The sequence below is a fragment of the Heterocephalus glaber genome, unplaced genomic scaffold (assembly GCF_053883595.1).
Source record: "Heterocephalus glaber isolate CG9 unplaced genomic scaffold, H.glaber_assembly_v1.0 deba00000676, whole genome shotgun sequence".
In the NCBI taxonomy this organism is placed as follows: Eukaryota; Metazoa; Chordata; class Mammalia; order Rodentia; family Bathyergidae; genus Heterocephalus; species Heterocephalus glaber.
In genome coordinates, this window is record NW_028258156.1 from 2,512,328 (window position 1) to 2,532,299 (window position 19,972).

The window sequence follows — 19,972 nt, forward strand, 5'->3', positions numbered from 1 at the left end:
TTTGCATCGTCTAGCAGCTACTGGATTGATTTCTCATGTTCCTTTACAATTTTAAAGCAATTTTTCTTTTCCTGGTCACTAATTGCAATCTTATCTTCTATATGTGAAATTCTATCCTCACATTGGTTCATTCTGCTGTGCATACTTTCGATGGAGTTTCTAATCTCCTAGAAATCTGTTTGCATGTATTTTATGGATTCCATTTGTTTCCTGTGTTGGGATTCCATCATGTTCCTCAGATCCTCTATTTTTTTAATCTGTGTCCTCTCTAGATTTATTAATCATGACTTGCACCATGAGCAAAATCTTTGCTGTTATCTGAGTAATTATTTCTGATTTCATTTTTCCCAAATCCTCTTTTGTTGCCAGTTCAGAGAGTCCAGGTGGTTGAGTATCAGATTGATCCATCTCGTTTCCCTTTGGGGTTGCTGTAGGTGATCCAGAAGTCTGTTTTTGAGGCTTTTTAAGTGTCTTCACATTTCCAAGGTGGAGGGGTGCTTCCAGTGGCCGCGGAGCTCACCTTCTCTACCCTAGGAGCTTGGGATGGCAGCAGGGGAGCTTCTTTCTGGGTGCTGGGACCGGCTCACCTTCTCTGCCCTAAGAGCTTGGGATGGCAGCGGGGGAGCTTCCTTCCAGGTGCTGGGACCCGCACAGCTTCTCTGCCCTAGGAGCTTGGGATGGCGGCGGGGGAGCTTCCTTCCAGCCTAATTTCCGTCAACACACGGCTGTAGTCTCTACTAACCTCCATCTTAACGCATCTCCGCACTGCACTCATTTAATTCTGAGATGCTGAGTTTCCTGGGTACTTAACAGTTGGCAATAGAGGGCCTGTAAACTTGTCTTCATGGTATCATCTGGTCCTGCTTATTGTCCAGTTTATTCATGATTCTGTCCTGGAGTAGAGGGTGTGGAAGCCTTCAAATGCACTCACATCCTCATCACACATCAGTTCCATTGCTTTCCACCACTTGCTCACTTCTGCATGTTGAACCACAACTGGCTGATCACCAACTCAGGAGAAGCGCTCCGGATCTCTCTGACGGCTCCGGAGAAAGCCCTGCCGCTCGCGCATGTGCTGGTTTTTCACTTTTAAAGGGGCCCTTGGACCAAGTCACCTGTCCAATTTCACTTCCTAGGAAGGTTCTGGTTATGGTATTCTTGAAACTAAAATGAGACCCTTTTTCATGGACAGAATCATGAATTTTGTCCTTTTAAGCTTTAAAGGATGATGTTCGTCCTTTTAAGCTTTAAAGGATGATGTTCATCCTTTAATTGGCAGCTGCTGCATACTTTTGTGTGTTTATAGAGTATCCATGTAAATTGTTGAAAAAATAAAAACCTAGTTAAATCTGTCACTTGGTATCATAAAATTAATCGTTTACAACATTCAACTGTTTTTTAAAAACTGAATTAAATCAAATTGATTAGTATGAATTGTAGACTAAAGAGAAAACACGTAACAGGATCTGTGTTTGCTGAATGGTAGGAAAATTTCCCAGGGCACATCACTCTTACAATACTATTGTGAGGAAGTTGTTAACTCTTTTTCAAATTCTTCTAAGGATATTTGTCATCATCAGAGGTAACCTCTTCTCTTGCTTCAGATGTGTTAAGTCTTTACACTTATTAATTCTTTTATGTAGTGTTTGTAGTTTGTAGAAGGAAATTGATTTTCTTGTAATGGGAAAATCATCGCTCCTATTATGACATAAAACTTTAATTTGATGTCTCCTCTACTGACCCAAACTAATTACAACAAAAACATGTTAACAAAGTGAGTAAAGTTCTTTCTTTCATGCATCAATTTTACTACTCAGGGCTGCCCCAGAAAGTCTTAAATGAAGGTGCAGCTCTGTTACCGTCAAACCATGTGAGTGTGTGAGTGCATGTGTGTGTGAGTGTGAAGCAGCCACCATGACAGGTTGTGAAATATGGATGCTCATGGTGAAACTTGAACTCCTCAGATCATCGACTTCTAAGGACCAAAGAAACACTAAAGGGGTTTATCAGTAATGGTCAGAACACACAGCACTTGAAAACATGGGCATTGCTTCCTCTTTAATTTGGGCAGATTGGAATGCACCTCCCCAAATCAAATGGAAATAGTAAAATTTAAAAACTTTTATGAGTATCCAACTCAGCTGCACCTGGCTGCCCTAATTGCCTTCAACTGAGTCATTACTGGGGAGGCAAGATGTTTAGCTACCAACAGCCCTTATTAATGTATAATAGGAATTTACTTGTAAAACAGAATTATTGGGATGGCATGATGTCATAAACGCAGAGTGCTGACATTTTAGACTGTTTTATATAGGGATGTTGAATTGTAATTTAGGAGTGGAATATCCTTTTGGTAATTAATCACAATTTGATACAACTTAAATGTAGGCTAGGCGTATGAATACATAAAATTTATTATAATTCTTCTCTATTAAAGGCTGTGTTTGTGCAAATGCATGCAGTTCTCATGAATTATCTATGGAACAGAAAAATCTTCTCTACTAGTTTGCAGATGTTCAAAGAGTGATCATAGCAAGTGTAAATAAATGAAATGTTTCAGCAAGGCTGCTTCCCTGATCCATAAAAAGGTTGAAGCTTAAAATTATAAATGCCTGCACATTTTCTTCTTGGTATCAATGATGCAAGAAATGGGATACATTAATTTTACTGGACCTCAAACTTAGAATCTGTCAGTATGGCTGTGTGATTAATGGGTACAGACGTTTACCTGCCTCATAAATATAATGGGCTTTGATTACTAGGCTCAGTTTGCAGAGCAATAGTTAACATGATGTCAACACTTCCATTGTAAACCCCCTTTTCGGAGGGGTTTATAACGTGGTCATAAAAAATCATTTGGGATTACACTTTGAATATGAGGTCTTAGTCTGCAGGAACAAAGATATTTTAAGGAATTGATTTAAGCAGTCCATTTACTTATTTGTAGGTTTATGAAGACCTAAGCTGTATATATATGTAAAGAATTCAAACTTTATATATTTTAAAGAGAAATTTTTAAAGTCATAAATACGGTTTCTTTTTTTTTTAATATGGTTTCTTATCACTCATTTTGTTTAGTTTTTCCAAGGAAATACTCTATGGTTAGATGCTAGATCATTCATTTTAAACTGGAAGGGAACATTTTTTCTTCAAATATCATTTTATTGGTACATTTTAGGTACACAATATAATGACATTCATCATTAGAAATTTGCACCTTTACATAATCTCTCCCTCCCCTGACCTCCCTTCAACCTCTCCATCCCTCCCTATTTACAAAGACTTAGTTCCCATTTTTTCATTTTCTCATATTAATTCCATTCCCTTCTTTCCTTTCCCCTACCTCTCCCACTTCCCCTTCCCCTTTGCCCCTTTTATTCCTATTTCACATTATCTATTATACCTTTTAGTCCTTATTTACACTTTCAGTTTCTCACACCAGGGAAACTATTCGGTATTTACACATATGTAAATAGGATACATATGTGTCCTATTTATTTCACTTAATAGTATCATCTCAGTGTGCATCCATTTAGCTATAAATGTCTCTAATTTCTCATTCTTTGTGGCTGAGTAGTACTCCATTTTATTTAAAAACCCACATTTTCTTTATCCAGTCTCCAGTTGATGGGCATTTGGACTGTTTCCAAGTTTTAGCTATTACAAACTGTGCTACTATGAACATAGGTGCACATATGTCACTGGGGTATGATTCTTTTAATTCTTTGGGGAAGATACCCAGTAGGGGAATAGCTTCGTCAAATGGGGCTTTCAGTCCTAGTTCTTTGAGGTATCTCCATACTGATTTCCACAGTGGTTGCACCAGTCTACACTCCCACCAGCAATGGAGCAAGGTTCCTCTTTCCCCACAGCCCCACCAGCATTTGTTATTGGTTGATTTCATGATAGCAGTCATTCTTTCTGGGGTGAGGTGGAATCTCAGTGTTGTTTTCATCTCTCGAATGACCAGTGATGTTGAACATTTTTTCATGTATTTATTTGCTGTTTCTACTTCTTTGTCTGAGAAATGTCTATTCATTTCAGATGCCCATTTTTGAATTGGGTCTTTAAATTTGGGAGGTCTGATTTTTTTAAGTTCTTTATAGATTCGAGATAGTAGACCTTTGTCTGAGGAACAGCAGGTGAAAATTTTTTCTGGAAGGGAACATTTTTAAACATGATTATAGTACATATCTGGAGATACTTAAAAAATCATTTTCTATTAAATTCTCTGGGACTTCCTATGAGTTAACCTAAATCATATGTTTTAGGTCCTAATCAGTAAGAGTTCCAGGACAAGCAGGGCACAGTGGCACATCTCTAGAGTCACAGCTACCCAGGAGGCTAAGGCAAGAACATCACTTGAACCTAGGAGTATGAGTCCAACCTGGGCAGCAGAGCAAGATCCTATCTCCTAAGCTAAAAACAAATTGTATTTTTTTGTTAAAAATTCCAGGACAAAGCTCAGTATGTGTAGTCCTATGAAAGTATGGTAGGAAATTGACCACCTGGGGTAAGGTGAAAAATATCCTTTCTGAGTTGGAATATGTATTGCCTTGAAGAAGTAAAGTCGGAGAGATGGGCTCGAGGCCAGTTCTTGGCTATCTTGTGTGGCACCCTCCTATCATCAGTGCACGAGAATGCTGCCAATACGGGGGCATCACCCTTCAAAGTTCTGTTTTCCTGACCGTGGTATGAAAGGACTGAAGGAACCCTTAGAATTTTTAATAGGTAGTACTTGAAGAGCAAAGACCCAGGAAGTCAGGGTTAGCTCTGTTGGAATGGATGACAAACTGTGGTCAGAATCCAGACTTTTCAAGTGTGTGTCCAACTGCCACAATTTATTGTTGGACAGAAATTTTAAAAGTCATCTTACTGTGCTTTGTAGTGTTTCCAAAGCCACTAGTTGGCCTAGCTATGTGGAGTTTTTTGTGTTAATCTGTTTTTGTCTTTTGGGGAGATGGGAGACTGAGTGGTGGCATAAAATCAGTAAAGCAAGGATCTGTTAAATCCACAGTGAGTTTAGTGACCTCAGTGAGTTTAGCAGGTGGACTCACAGTCCTTGGTGTTCTGTAGGATGTAGTGTATAAGGTCCCAGAGAGGAGGTTAGCTTCTAACCTAAGAGAGGATCAGAGGAAGGGCTGAGTGTGGGGCTACACACACATGTACACACATACACACACACACACATACACAAACACATATGTGCTTCGTCTTAAAGGATCATGTGATCCTCTCACATGATTTGAAAAATTCTACCCAATCTGACATTTTATTTGAGGGGACCTACAGAATGATTTAGCAGTATTTAAAGTTTTCAATCTCCCTAGGTTTTCTTATAGTCATCCAACGTACTGTATTCTAAAAATAGCCTAGGGACTTCTCAATAATATGCATGTCTTTCTCAAAATGTAGTATTTTTAGTTTGGAAGAATTTATGAGATTAACTTGTTCTAGATCTTTATAAATACTTCAGTATAGATTTACTCAGTAAACATTTACTATTTATTAACTGACAAGTATGTACATCACAAAGGTCTTTATGATGTTAACCTTTTTAAAAAGCGATTGAGTACAGGGTTGCATTCTTCTGAGAATATCATAATGTGTGAATTAATAAGAATAGAAAAAATTCAATCTGTGTTAATTTTTTTCCTCTCTGCAAAGATAGAAACACAAAGATTTGAGTATTTCAAACTCTTTGCCCTTTACATTTTACATTCCTATACATTCCTGTACATAGTGTTGCCCGGGTCTTGCCATATATCCTTTCTTGCAGTGTCTGGGCTTCTGGCCAAGCCTAAGGGGCTCAGCAGAGGCCACCAAAGTGTTCCAGGCAACACCAGCTGAACCCAGTGTTCTATAGCCCCAGGTCACTTCTAAATCTCTAAGGCCCTTACTAAGTAGCGTGGGTGAGCCAAGTAACTAGTAGTGTGCCAGTTTTTGCTACATTGGTGCTGCTCATGACCTTGAAAAAGCTTCTGGTCCCCAGGAAGTCTTGTTTCTTCCCATCCTGCTTGTTCTCTCCAGAGTGCCCTCCAAGCCAAAGCACCATCCTCCAAGTCAGTGCACCGCCTTCCACTAATTGCCCATTTGCATGAGTTTTTCCCGATCCTGGTGTGGGCATCAATGGGGCTCTGTGCCAGGCTTACCAAGGACAATCGGCCTAATCTGTCCCCAAAGCTAACTCCTCTGGATCACATCCCAACCTGTTCCCTGCTGCTCTGAGGTGAAATGGATGCAAAGCACCTCCAGCTCTGCCAGCTGCTTCTCCCACAGGGTCTTCTTGACTTTTAGCAAAACCACCAACTTCTTCTTCTTTTTTTTTCTTTTGGTACCGGGGATCAAACTCAGGTCCTTGCACTTGGGAGGCAGGCGGCAGAACCACTGAGCTAAATCCCCGGCCCTACCACCAACTTATTCTATTTCTTCTAGAAATTTTTGCTATCGTAGTAGATCACCTCTCTGATCAGTAGTTGCCAGCTGAACAATCAACATGACTTGTAAACCTGTGCTGAAGTCACTGAAGGAAGTTAATAGCATGTTAGGTGTTAACAATGAAATTATAAGGAGCAGTGCATTTAAAACAGGGCCTACTACTCAGTGAGTATAGTTAAATATGTCTTTAACTTTCAGAGAGGAGTCAATTTCCTACTCAACTCCTCAACAAGCACATATTGATTTGCTGGTAATCATTCATTTTTTCTGTTATTTAAATTCTTGCTAGTCTACAGGTAACTTCTCAAGTAATTTTTTAAGAGACTTGTTACTTCTGTGATTAATTAGAATGAATCATTTTAAGTAAGAATATTGATATTTTATATTGCTCCCCATGGCTTAGTTTTCCAGTGTCTCCCAACATGTCCTGTTTTATACCAATACTGAGAGGAAATAGGATGGAACCTGGAGGCACTCTCCTGGTGAGCTTTTTATTTTTTATTGTGAGATATATTTTGAACAGAGTTAGGGTGTGAGAAAAATGAGAGCTGGAGGCACCTTGGCCTGATGGGGAGTGCTGTACTGGGCTTCAGTGGTCCAAGTCAAAGCTAGGCAAGTCTTAAATTATCATGGCCCTAGAGATTCCTTAGGTGGACCGGTGGACTCTCTCCAGTCCCTCTCGGTTCTAAAAGTCTATTATTCCAGTTCTAGAATACAGGCAAAATCAGTAGATGGCTTTTGTGAATCAGATCATGAACAGTTTCACTGATTTGAGTATGTTCAAAGTAGGGGAAGGAGTAGGACTTTCCCAGTACTTCTCTTCTTGTCCAGTTCTTTCTACTTCCTTCGAATTTTCATATCATTGCCTAGTGATGTGAGAAAATGGGAAGGACTATAGTGTGTAGTTTCATTCATGTATTTATGTTTTCTTCTTTAACTTTCAATTCTGTCCTTGAAATGCAGACTCTGGTATTGCTCCGAGGAAAAATCACTACTAGATCCTTTGCATTGTATAGTCCATTCAGGTAGCCCTCTCTCTAGTAGCCTGTTAATTATAAGTTGGTTACATAAAAATAGTCTGGTTAGTTGTACGATCTGATTCACAAGTTTTCTTTGCCTTTTGAGTAGCATTGCAGCTAGCTCACCACAAGAGGGCACCACAGGTGATTGCATAGAAATGGCTTCTGCAGCAATGATACTTCACGTTTGTGACACTGTTTCCAGTTTACAAAACGTTTTAACATACGAGTGTGGCGGCTGAAGCAGTTCTCTGTGAGAGGTAAAGCAGGCATAACTGTTCCCATTTTATAGATGGATAAACTAACACTAGAGGGGCTTTCGTATGACTTGCCTACAGTTGTACAGCTAATAAATGACATCCAGGGCTTGAATCCAGGTCTTTTTCCACTATACCACCGTGCCCATAAATAGTGAGTGCATAATTATCATCTCGGTAACCTCCTAAAGTACATCTGGGAGACCGTACAAATCTAGAAACCATCTGTTCTTTGTCAGCAGTTTCTATTTTTTTCATCGGACACAGCATCTTCTGTTAACTTTTGAGAACCCTATGTTTTATTCTGTTCCAGAAAGATAGGGAAAACTGGGAATTTCTTCTCATAAATAACCACTAGTGAAATAACCAGGCTTCACTGAAATCTCACTTGTTTTGAAGCTAGGTTGTATAATTGTCTTCAGTAGGTCAGAGATGGGGATGATAACGAGGAGGGTCAAACTGAAGAAAAAAGCAGGAGCCAGATCTACATAATCTAAATGACTGCTCTCCCAGTTTCCATGGTGAACTTGGAAATTCCCTAGGGACTTCCAGAGTGCCAGTTCTTTAATTTCAAAGGAAGCAGCAGAATATGGTAAAGGCATAAACAAGGCTAAATCAGAACTAAATGAAATACTGTTATCACACTCCCAGGTAACAATTTTTCTAAGTGCCTGAATCCAAGTCCTATAATACTGGGTGGCCAGTGGGCAGCCAGACAAGTGGTCACATTGCTGGGGACTTACAGAATTTTCTCTAACAGGATTTTGCTACTTTTGTTTCAGTTAAGGTGATTCTATCAGGTATTAATTTTAAGAGCTTTTATTCATTTGTAGAAGAAAAGAAAAACAAGTTCAAGTAGAAGCCTGTGGTTATTCCAACTGCCCAGTGATTCATGAATTCAAATCTGAAACCAGTATAGGTACAATTAATATGTGAAAAATAAGTGCTACCTAATTGTCTTTTTAAATCAGTAAAATAATTAAAACATTTATAGTCAAGCCAATTAATGTGTTGCACAGTTGTATGGTTGGCTTCATAAGGAAACTGCTTGAGAAAGATAAAATTCAAAGACCAAAAGCAACTAATCACTGAAAAAATTTCCATGTAGTTGATTAATTGTCCTCTTTTTCGCTTAAGAGACTAAACATTTAGTAAATCTTCCAAGTCTGTGTAGGTCCAGTTTAGTCAGCATTCTCATTGTAAAGTGTGAGTGTTACAATTTTTCATTCATCATTTTCTTAGATTCCAGTGTGTCATTGTTGTGTTTAGTGAAAGAATACAAATATTTACTTTAAATGTTTCTTTAAACAGATTCTTAGTGGAGGGTAGAACTCTGTAATGCTCTGCAGCTGGGGTGTGGGGTTTTGAAAGCGGTTGTCGTCTGCATACTAAGCCCTCTGCAAGCACTCAGCCACAGAAAGCAAAATCCCACTTGACAAGAAGTCTCTAGATAGAGATTTATACAATCAGATATAATGTTTACTTTGGACCTACTATGGTCTACCTGGAAAAATTTTCCTAACATTTATTAAAAGTTCTAAATAACATAATTGGTACAGTGTTTTCTTATGGAAACATCTGTAGAAGGATTATTAATTTATTCATCTCCACGAGGGAATATTTAAATGAAAGAGCAATTTGTAAACAAATCAGAGAAAAGGTGTGAATGTAGTACATTTAGAATACTCTGAATTCTGGTTGAATTTTCTTCTTTTCTCATGTAGGAACATTTAGATAAGATGATTATCCTAACCAGAATTGAGAAATCCACATCTCATTCTGACTTCCTTAAACATTTTTGTCTTTTTGGAGAGCCCTGTCATGGGAGGGGTTGAGTATTGGCCTTCTTTTTCCTTTTTCTTTCTGGTTACCCTGCAATGAACCTTTGGCCTTACCCCAAGTGTATGGGTGGTATATGTTTTTAAATTGATATATTAATGTTGAATTTTTATTGTCACAGTTTCTGTTCGTGCTCCTTTCAAACCTTTCATTTATTTGTTTCTGAACCTTGGATATCTCATAAAAATGTCACCATTGTGGTTGAACATTAAGCACCTTCCCATTTTGCTCTGAGCCGTTGAAATAAATTTGGACCAGGTGCCCTGCTCATAATGGAGCCCCTTGAAGTGCTCTGATAATGAGCCGGGAGCGGAAGCTGTCAGCCTTCAGCTGGCTTGAAGAATGCAATTAGAGCAGTTTTAATACTGCAGAGGGACCCCATCCAATCAGGGCCATTTGACTTAAACCAAGTCTAGAGTCCTAAACATGTACTTTAGGCACGTCAGCTTCGTCTCTGACTGAGAATGGGGTAATCATTCCTGTACAACAGATCCATTTTGAATCCAAGAAGAAAAAATCTTCTAAATGCCAGTGGAGGCTGTCTCTCATCTCTCCTGTTTGGTATCATTATGACCCTATTTACGATCTGATGTCTTTCCGATCGAGATAACCAGAGTCAAAGTAAGTTTCACATCAATCAAGAACATAACAAGTCCATTTCTAAAAACCCACCCTACAGAAATACTAGCATACTATTACTAATACTAATTTTTTAATGGCAAAAGTGTTGGATTCATCTAAATATCCATTTAAACAAGGAGTGCTTAAATAAAATATATTTACCATAGGAAACACTAGGCAGGCATTAAAAACAATAATATTGTCTATTTTATTTATTGAGTAAAGCAAGTCATTTACAAAACCGTTTTTCTGGCATGATGTATTTTTTGGGGAAAAAAACCAACCAACTACAATATACATTTGTAAGTACAGAGAAAAGATTTGGAAGAAAGCCCACCAAATTGTGAGTGGTAAAAAGAGGTAAAAGTGAGGATGGAAAAGATTATGTTTTGATTTTCTCTGTACAAGTATTTTAAAAGTATTTTCTAATATTTAACCAATAATTTATGTATTCTCAGGGTGGGTCAACTCCCTATCAGGTAAATGACTTACTCTAAGCAAATTAATGAGCTTTTGTGGCCTAGGAGGAGTGAAGGAGGAGCTTTTGTTGCTACCAGAGATGCTGGGCAGGCACAGTTATGATGGAATTATTACTGAGTAGCAATTTTATATCCTTCATTTCAGAAAATCCTTCTCATAGTCTTACAGAATAGGAACTATTTTATTCCCTCTACACCTGAGAACACACAGGTTTGGAGTGGTTTGGTATTTTCCTAGGTTTCTCGGTTTGCAGTGAGGTGTCCAGTGTGAGCCCTGGTCAGCATGACCTCAGAGGCTGTGCCCTTACCCTTTCCCTTCTCCCTGCTTGGTTTCTGAGAAGTGTTTTTTAAAAGCAGATTTTATTTCCAGAGCCATATATCCTTTCATCATGTTCAGAAAATGAGGACTTAATGGAGGAATAGTTGTTATTGTTATAAACATTTCTTACAAATGCTTCGACTAGTGCTAAAAAGCTTTACTCTGAACCCGAGGGACTCCTACTTGATTTTCCAATGAGTGCAATGAAAGAGCAATTAAAAAATAAATTCTTGCAGGCAATGCATGAATATTGTCATTAATAAGACAGTATGCAAAATTTAAAGAACAGCATAATTATAAAAGTATTATTTTATAAACCTCAAGTGATAAACAGTAGCTTATTCAAATTGCTTGCTTTTAAACATTTATTATTTAGTGAGCCACAAATATTTCTTATTCCATAAAACAAGCAGCTTATCTATAAACTAGAAATGTGACTCTCTCTCTCTGTCTCTCTCTCTCTCTCTCTCTCTCTCTCCCACACACATATATGTAACCCCACCCCACCCCTGCCACCCCTTGATCTTTAGTTTGGATTTCTACTTTATACAGGTACTGATTTCTTCTTGATATTTAACGTGTTATGCACAATATTAAAATTCTATTCCCAGTTTCATCTTTATTTCACAAATCAAATTTTGAAATTATTCCTATGAGAGAAATAATTTCTAAATGTAGTCACAAATGAGCCTCCTGTAGTGATCTGATTAACATTTCATAGCCTTTCTTCTGACACTGTGACACTGATGTGTGTACTTACTGGGGGACAGGACAAAGTAACATATTTGCACCAAACAATTTAAACACCCTTACTCAGGGGCCTGGAAAAGGTAAATGTGAAGCATTCTGAAAATTTAGCAATGACTCTTACATACAGTCATTTACCTTGTCATTTAGCTATATTTTTAAATAAAGCATTAAAAAGCAATGAAATAGATCCATCTGAGAGGGAAAGCCTAGTTTCTAATATTTTCAGTTAAAGTAGACTATTTTTCTTTTTGAGCATTTTACCAACTTAAATGACTTTACTTGCCATTTGGGTTCCTTTCTCTTACACATTTTCTTTCTAATTTTGATTTTTAATCTTTAAAATGTTTTGTTTTTTATCAACCCCTTTGATCATATAATCACAAAGCTTATTGAAATTTCTCTTCCTTTGCTGCAAAGAATTCACAAATCCAGGGGCTTCTGCATGTACAGTATATGGTTTCTTAGAAACCAGCATGTTCCCCAGGCAGAGAGAATGATGCAGGCAGGAAGGCAGGACCTGAGCAGGTATATTCAATGTGAGGAGGCATGAGAGTTCCTTATTCCTCCAAAGCGAGTGTACGCCTCAGTGCTTCTAAGTGTGTCTTTTAAGTGCATCCTGTGAATTTGTCCAAGAGGAAAACACATTGCCCAAATCATTAAGAGACTCAGCCCAACAAACTGCCTGATTTAAAGTAAAAATAAAGCAAAATGCAAAGTCAGGTTGGCAGTAATGTGTTCCTGACTTTGATTTGTGAACCTCACGGACTTCCTAGAGAAAAGGGTGGGGAAACAGCCTAGAGTTATCACACTTCTGGGCAAAGCAGAGGTCTGACCCTCATCTCAGAAGGCAGACAGGCATAGGAAGGAGCCTAATAACAGCAGACAGCAGTGGCAGGGTGGGTGGGCTGGGCATGGCGGGAAGTCGGGACATCAGGGCTGCAGCCAGGCTCGGCTTTCCTCACTGTGCTAACCTAACCGGGCACTGCATAACCCCCAGACGGTGGATGCTTGTTTAAACCTTATGGGTGGTGCAACACCCTTGCCCACTGGGTTGAGTGAACTGGAGAACAACTGTGTCGTAATTTGTTTGAGAGGAAGCGATCAGGCCACACTTTGCTCGCTGCTCTCACCTGTAGACCCCACTGATTATCTTTCACACTAAAGAAAGCCAGCAGGTGGGGAGGAGAGAGGTTGTCTTTGTATTTTCCTAAATGTGATTGTTTTTAATGTTATTCACACAATGTAATCACAATTTTGGTTTTTAAAAAATATTTACACAGAATAAAGTCTGGAAGGTATATGTATGTGTATATATGTGTGTGTGTATATATATATATATATATACACACACACACTCATTTGTAAACAATTAAAATCAGAATACATGCACATGGTAAAAAATTAAACAGTACAAAGAAAGTTAAATTCTATCTTCTCCTATTTCCTAACCCCATGCCAACCAACTTTTTGAAACTGCTAAGTGTTTATATCTTTACTTCTAAAATGTTCACCAGGGTGGAAGGGAACTGAGTTATGTGTGACTTCTTTTTCTAATTTTTACAACTATTTATAGTTTTTGTTAAGTTTTGTCCAAGTATGTCTGGGGATATTTATCTCAATTTACATTAAAGACCTGACTTTGGAAGTTGTTTTATGCTATTTAAGCATAGAGTTGCGTATAGTCATGTCCATAAATAAATGTGGTAACAATTATTTTAAATGAGCTTTATTCTTCAGCTTGAACAAATTAAACTCTATCGTGGGCCCATACCATTTCTTTAATTGTGTTAATTATTTATTACACACTGCCCTTTGGTACAGTTCAGTGGGTTTGGGGGAAGCTGATTATAGCAGTTTGTTTCAAGTCAGTTTTACACCCTGTGTTGACAATATCGCCACACCTTCTCACTGAAATGAAAGAGCTTGAATAATCCTGTGGCGCAGTGATAGCAGATGCAGGCAAAGGTACAGATCATGTTTGAAGCCTATCCACTGTATTTGTAGCATGACCCATTTATGCAAGCCATATGTATTTCTATCATTCGTTTTCTTGGAAGTTCTTCACTTCAGTAGGCTTTAAAATGGAAGATGTGTTTAATTCAGGAGTTTTTTCCCTCCTAGACTTCAGACTGTGGTGTTAAACTTACACCACCAGGAATTTCTTCTATAATATAACATTTTCTTTCTTCTGACAACAACAAAAAAGTTAAAATTAGCTCTTTTTCATTGCTAGTAGTTTTATTACATATTTCATAATAAGTATCAAGAACATGGTAAATATGTAGTCCCTCAGAATGCTGCACCATGGGAACACTTGAATAGCGGGCTGCCTCCTTCTGAACTCCGGTGGTAATAATGCAAATCGAAAGCAGCTTCCTCCTCTGCACATTTGTGCTTTTTCTGATCACAGATGTGCCCTTCCATCCCATGTTTCCTGTTTTTGTAAACCAAGCATATTTTTGTCATCACCTCCAAGCGCTTTAATCAGCTATAAGTGCCGTCACTAGATGGAAGGTCTGTCCAGTCCATGGGTCTGTGTGTGGGTGGCAAATGGTAAGTGAAGGGTTTCATCAGAATCTTAGCAGGTTGGGAGTTGGGTTAAAAATACTTTTATGGAAAGTATTAACTTTTGTGTATTAATATATTTTTTTAAAACCCAAAACCTTTCCAAATGGTTCTATGAGGAAAAAAAAAGCGAGAGTTGAATTGTAAAACTTTAAGAAGAAGATTAAAGATTGCAGGATTGACTAAGGCAAGATTTTCAGAAGAATTTTAATTTAGCCATTAAATTGAAGACTCACTGGTGGGGTGGCTGATGGAGGTGTATCTGCTAATGGTATTAGTACATCTTTGTCCTGGTGGGTAAAAGTGGAGACGAATAATGCTGTGGTCTGAACTCTTTCCATAGCTTGCTGGGCCTCGCCTGTGGCTCATAACGCTCTGCAGTGTCTGTTGCAGTGCCACTACTTTTCCTGTGCAGTGAACGCTCGGTGGACCTAATTTTTAGATCCCTCTGCATCTTCCCACATTCCTGGCTGACACGGAGTGTTGCACCGGGCTTTGGGATGCTGGTGCTCCTGACCCGAGTCCATATTAGGCAGCTGCATTCGCCATGCAGGAGCTCTCTGTTTATCTTGCTCTTACCTGGCAACTAGTTCTGGTTAAGATGCCTGCTGGCCATGGCCCTGTTCCCAGGAAGGTATTCAGAGCTTTCATTCCAGTCCATCAAATTTATGGAGTGTCTGCTGTGCATGTGCAGTATGCTAGTGCGGGGGATACAGAGATGAATAAAACACAGTCTGTGCCCTCGAGGCGCTCACATCTTAGAGGGGGGATTCTAGACGACCTTCACGCTTCACGACATAGTAAGAAATAAGCCTTGTACTTTTGAAATTGTACTTGTGGGTGGGTGTTGTGGAGAGAACACTTTTCCCACTGCCTTTGAGCTGTCCCTGGCCCTCTATGTTGTTCCAAAGTCAGTGCCTCCTTTTACAGTCTTCAGCTATGGATGCCCTCTGTTTACCCTTGGAACATGGTGGGGGCAGAGATCAGGGGAGTCTTGTTTTAAAATTTAAGAAGGACTCCATGATTTGGGAAACTTTGTCGACCAAATACCACTGCCAGCCTCCCCAGGAGCTGGACATTGGGCAGAATCACACTGGAGACTTCAGGGACTGGATAGTGGAAAATTTCACAAAAACATCTGTTCTATTTGGATGATCCAAATATTTTCAAAAACATTTGCTTAGCCAGAGCTCATATTTCATAAAACCTTTGCAAATATCTACAAGTTTTTCTTCTTTTCCATGTGGAATGGAAGGAAAGGAGAAGAAAATGTGGCCACATGTATGTTTACAACTTCTTACTTCCAAGTATTTGGCTTTTTTAGGCATGAAAAGCAATCAAGTCACTTTCATGCAGTATGCAGGGTCTCTAGATGGTTCACTCTCTTTTAGAAAGACAGGTGAAGTCTTAAAGAAAGGAAGATTCCCTGAAACACAACATGGAGAGAGATTGCAGTAATGATATCAAGCTGTAGTTTTAATTGGGTGAAAATAAACAAAGAAAAAGGTTCACAGCTGTTTTGAGAGTGAGGATCAATAAAGGCAGAGCAAGAAAAAGCTCCCCTTGCCTGGGATTGCTGCCAGGACTCTGCTCTCCACTTCTGAAGAGATTTTACAAAGTGCACTTTGCAGTGAACAAGGAGGAAAGGGCATCCAAAGGGGGTACAGGGTGACCCTGAGTGAGACGCCTTGGCTCTGGCCTTGCTCCAGTTTCTGGGTCAGGTGTGTGGAGCTCAAGGCCAGACAGCCTGGGACCAAGGGACTTCTCTGGGAACTAGTGTGTTTGTTCAAACTTGGGGATGAGGTTTAGAGAAAACTGTTGAACACTGAGCATAGTGAGTGCTGGGAACTGCGATGGAGCACCCCAAGAGTAAAAACCATGCCTAACAACCTCTATGCACAATTGTCTCTAAACCAGGGGGTTTGAAAATGAGTTCCTTTCTCCTCTGTCTTTAGAAAGATATACAAAAAAGACAAAAACAATGACTGTGGAAAGGCTGTGGGATTTAAACTAGAAATTAACAGTAAAGGCATGGAGCTTTGGACCCTACTGACTGCCTTGGTTTTAGAGGAGTTTCAGTCACCTAGAAATTTGGCTCCCTCCATGCTAATCATCTGTGAGGTGGCTGCCACTGTGACAGTTGTACTCTGAATCTCTTATGAATCAATGAAATGGGAACTTGGTGTCTCTAGAGCACTGTGATCCTCTTAGAAATAGAGTAAATTCCATGGGATGTTCCCCGGTGGAGAACTTCATTGCATTTTGTTCAATATTCATTAGAGTGCAGTTGGCATTATATCAGGCAGCATTTTGAAACCGCACACAGGGATGACTCAGTCAATGGCCTGGGTTATCTGTCTTTACTATCAGAGCCAACTTTTCTGCAATTCCAAGGAAAAATATGCACAATTGTTAATACCCCAGAAGACTCTGAATAGTTTTAAAACTTGTCAACAGATCATTTATCAGTGATTCATGCTTGCTTCCTCCCCCAACTCTTCCTCCGCCAACTCTTCCTCCTCCTCCTTTGCTTTAACATTTCCTAGGCCTGTATTTTCTCTATTCTATGTTGCCTATTTAGAGATATATCCCAAAGTTTAACCTCTATATTTTCTGTATTCATCCTGCTCATGGGATTTTCATGTGGCTTGGTTAAAAGTTTAATTGATTAGTAGAGTTAAATCTCTTAGTACCACTCCAACAATGGGGCACTGGGATCAGTGGCAATGTCTATAGGGAAATTTGTTTTTGAACAGTTTAGGAAAGATTTTAATTAAATGATTGGTATAATTACTGTGAGGAGGAGTATGATTAACTTCTCCCTAGACAACACTGATTAGGCAGAGAAACATATTTCAGGGAAGATTGTATTTATCCTAATTCAATTTTGTTGAAACCCAGCCTTTCCTACCTCCATTTACCTATACTTAGTAAATAATAAAGTTCTGGGCTGGGGATTTAGCTCAGTGGTGCCACCACCTGCCTCGCAAGCAGAAGGTCCCGAGTTTGATCCCCGGTACCAAAAAAAAAAAAAAAAAAAGCAACAATAAAGTTCTTCATGGTTTGCTGGGATGGACACAGACTCAGCATCTCCTTCAGTTATTATCCTGCTGGTTTTCCAGCTGGCATGATGACAGCAGCTTGGCAGAGACCCTCCTGCTCAAAGATGAGGCAGGTCCAAAAGAATGAACTGGCAGGAGCATCAGTCTAGTGTAGGGACTGGCCCTGTTTAAAGATTCTGTAAGTTCTTGCTAGTTCTCTTGGTTCTAGATGAGCAGAGGTCAGCTTTGGAGTGATTTTGTATGTTTTTACGGAAAGCATTTCTTTAAAAGGCCTTGTCTTTGAGGTCATAAAATAGAATCACAAACTCTTTTAGAGTCCTAAAACAGCAGTAACAACAAAATCAGCAAAGGTAGCCATCTTCAGGAGATGTTATTTGTGTAATTAGTAACAGTGAGCCAGAAATAAACAAAGAGTACTTTTGTTATGAACATAGACTTGCAGTACTTTGGTTGAGTGCTTTTTTCCAGTGCCTAGGGATTAAACCTAGGGCCTTGTGCATGCTGCTTAAGCACTCCACTACTGAGCTACACCCCCAGCCCATCATTACTATATTTGGTTTGATGGTCCAACCATTTGTTGTTTTCAGACTTCCAGTCATAACTTGGCTTGTGTCAGAGTCTTTCCAGTATTCTTTTACAAAACATCCAGTAATTTTTGAAATACCTTTGGTGAAATTGTATAGCCTTAGAGATTTGTTTCTGTAATTGTTAGAATCCAGCACATCTAAGGTGTTAACACTTAGGTAATGTGCTAAGTGAAAGCTGAATCTGCCTGAGGGTGATGTTCTTAGCCTTTCTAAATTTTTGGTTCTAGGTAGAGTAAAACAAAAACAGAGATAGAAAAGAAAAGTTTTATGATTATAGTAGGAATCCTCCTGTGGACATTTAACAGTTCTTAGCAATTTTTGCAATCCATGTGGTCTACTATTTTTGTCACATAAAAATTGGTTCGATGGAGCTCAACTTTCTTCCTGCCACCCCTAGCCCCTCTTTTCTGTCAGATCTAAAGGGAACTTGTTTGGGAAAGAGAGAGAAAGGAAAAACAGCCCCAGGTTGTATAGCTAACACACAAATAAAACATGCTGTAATTTTAAATTTTTTTCTGTTTTTTCCCATTTAAGAAGAAGGACAAATATAAGACTTGTATAATTTGCAGTTTCCTAGAAAAGGAAAAAGAAGGTATGAAGTGGTTTAGTGATTTTTCTTTTCCTGTAGCTATCACATTAACTTATGATTTTAAAATCTAGATAGTAAGATTTTAAACAGAATTAAAACAGTTTTGGAAATTTTTCAGAGTAGTTGCCCAGTTTTGAAGTCATCCTGCACTGACATGCAGGGTTAGAATGGTAACATTTATGGCTTGCTCATTGGCAGGGAAAGATTTATGAAACAAACTGAATTTCTTCCATTTTCTCACCTAGCCTTCCAGAATGTTCTCTGGAGGACCCCTGCCCTTTCCCTACCCATTCCTCTTACCTGAGGCTTTCACTCTTCCATTTGTTGAGATTTTCACTTTGTGTCTCTCTGACCAAAGTCTAGCACCCTTCTGGCCTCTCCTCTTCAAAACTTACCATTCCCCAGCATCATCCCCAAAGAGTCCATAGATCTCGTAGCAACCCTCCTGGAGAAAGCCGTCTGATTGATGACCTGGCCATTTTTACCAACACTGCATTTAATTTTTGGGTCATTATCTGCCAGGCTCTTGAGCTGTGGAGGTAAAGGAGGTCTGGGCATCTCCCTAAAAACATAACCTACATGTGACTTAGATAACCTCCTTGAATAAGTTTGTACTACTGATTTGTAAATGCTTTTCCAATTTTCAGATTCTTAGATACAATGCATAATCTAGTAAAATAAATCTCTTATGGTAGAATTTAAGGTATCCTGTTAGGCTGGTCAAGAGATTTAAAAGGCAGAGTGATATCTCCTAGTCCTTCTAAAATTGTGCCCTGTTCATTCCACTTATTCCACTTGCGGATAAGATCAGTAATGGGGCCACTTTTAGAGAAAAAAAGAAACTTCTAGAAAGTCCTCAATTTCCTGTTCTGTGAAAGGTGGCCCGAGTTAGATCATAAAAATATCTGTTGTGCTTTATCCCACATTCATAGCATTTTGTTTGGCGAACATGAAGTATACGCAAGCTCTGTCTATTTGAGTGTTGGCAAATGTTCATTTTCTTAACATTATTTTAGGTTGAACATTTATAGAATTTTTAACAGCTACATCTTAGAATGCATTGCTTACTTTTTCAGTGTAAAAGCTAGTTCTTTGCTGAGGTTATTCCTTTTTTTTTCTAGGTCATAATCAGTTTCCAGAAATATTGCTTTCTACTCACATGGTAGGTAGGATAAAAATTGAAAAAGCATTTGCTTACATAAGATTTTTACATAGTTTCATTCTTTTAAATTTTATGTTGGTTTCCTGCTGGCTGGTTAATGCAGAAAATGCTGAGGTTTGAAATGTATTTCTATTTTTATGGGAAATTAACTTATTTAAAATTAAAAGATGGAAGTATGTAAATATATGGCCATATTTTTCTGGTTATTGTTCCTTGCATATCTTTAGTTTCTCTTGTTCCACATAAATTCTGCCTACTTCAGTCATTTATATTTTTAAAGAATTA

General features: G+C 38.8%; 1 protein-coding gene and 1 pseudogene across 2 annotated transcripts in view; both read left to right on the forward strand.

Moving 5' to 3' along the window:
* The window catches only part of LOC147829214 (actin-related protein 2/3 complex subunit 2 pseudogene), a 31,183-nt pseudogene extending 18,570 nt beyond the window's left edge, over positions 1–12,613 (forward strand). The window contains exon 1 of the transcript XR_015449274.1: positions 1–12,613. This exon is cut by the window's left edge and continues 18,570 nt beyond it. The product of XR_015449274.1 is annotated as an actin-related protein 2/3 complex subunit 2 pseudogene (transcript).
* Positions 1–19,972, forward strand: part of Jazf1 (JAZF zinc finger 1) — a 348,619-nt gene that overhangs the window by 102,756 nt on the left and 225,891 nt on the right. The gene's annotated exons all lie outside the window — the stretch shown is intronic.